Source organism: Clupea harengus, chromosome 10 (genome assembly GCF_900700415.2).
Source record: "Clupea harengus chromosome 10, Ch_v2.0.2, whole genome shotgun sequence".
NCBI lineage: Eukaryota > Metazoa > Chordata > Actinopteri > Clupeiformes > Clupeidae > Clupea > Clupea harengus.
In genome coordinates, this window is record NC_045161.1 from 23380201 (window position 1) to 23381088 (window position 888).

At 41.3% G+C, this 888-nt stretch overlaps 1 protein-coding gene across 1 annotated transcript in view; it reads right to left on the reverse strand.

Moving 5' to 3' along the window:
• Positions 1–626: 626 nt before the first annotated feature.
• Positions 627–888, reverse strand: part of podn (podocan) — a 14932-nt gene continuing 14670 nt past the window's right edge. The window contains exon 9 of the mRNA XM_012821853.3: positions 627–888. This exon is cut by the window's right edge and continues 1438 nt beyond it. The gene's annotated coding sequence lies outside the window, so the exon portion shown is untranslated.

An 888-nucleotide genomic window follows, 5' to 3' on the forward strand; every position in this document is an offset into this window, starting at 1 on the left:
AGGCGCTAGCACCACTTCTCCTCCAAAATGCCCCCAGGAGAACTCGCTGGCGTTGCCATGGCAATTAATCAAATGAGATTTAAATCCCTCCCTTTCGTGATTACAAACGGCGATCACAGGTAGAGCTTCTCTCGCTTTTTTTTTGTTTTTCAATCGTTTTTATTTCATTTTATTATTTTTTCCGTTAAGTCAGGTCAGGACATTTCATTTTAAATAGGCACTGACATATTCCAGCTAATGCACTTGAATTTAGTCATGCCTATGAGTCCTTTTACCCAGAGGGCATTTCATTAGCCAGCTAGAGTGTGTTGTGAAGTAACGTGTAATGCCACACTAAAGGGAACAGTCTGTCGTGTCATCGGTGTCCTTGTAGCTTTTACATCCGCCCGATGTGACAACAGCACATCTCATGGGAATTAACCTTACAGGTCTCTGGTTGGGCTTTTAACTTTGAATATCTTCTGAGAAAGGCAGAAAGTGCCCCAATGGGTGAATGAAAAACACACTTATTTCAACCTCAGTGAATAAGAGGCACACTGAATGAAAAGAGATGGTCCTCTCTTTTTCGTCTCCTCTTTACAACAGTTCATTAAGCTCTCTGTTGCTTGTTCTGAATCTTTTTTTTCCCCATTTCTTTTCAAATTCCCCCCTTAATTAACTGTTTTTTTTTCTCTTTTCTTTTACTTCCATTCACCCTGTCTCTTACTAGATACAGTATACAGTATAGTGAAAAAGATGAAAGTGTACCCATTACTCGAATACATCCTTTTAGATCTTCTATCAAAGACAAAGGCTACCCTTCTGACTGGCCGTGCACCAAACACAGGGCAGCACTTCAGTGGGGATGACAAAGCAGACAGCTCACTAGCGCAGCGATGAGCTCTCTGT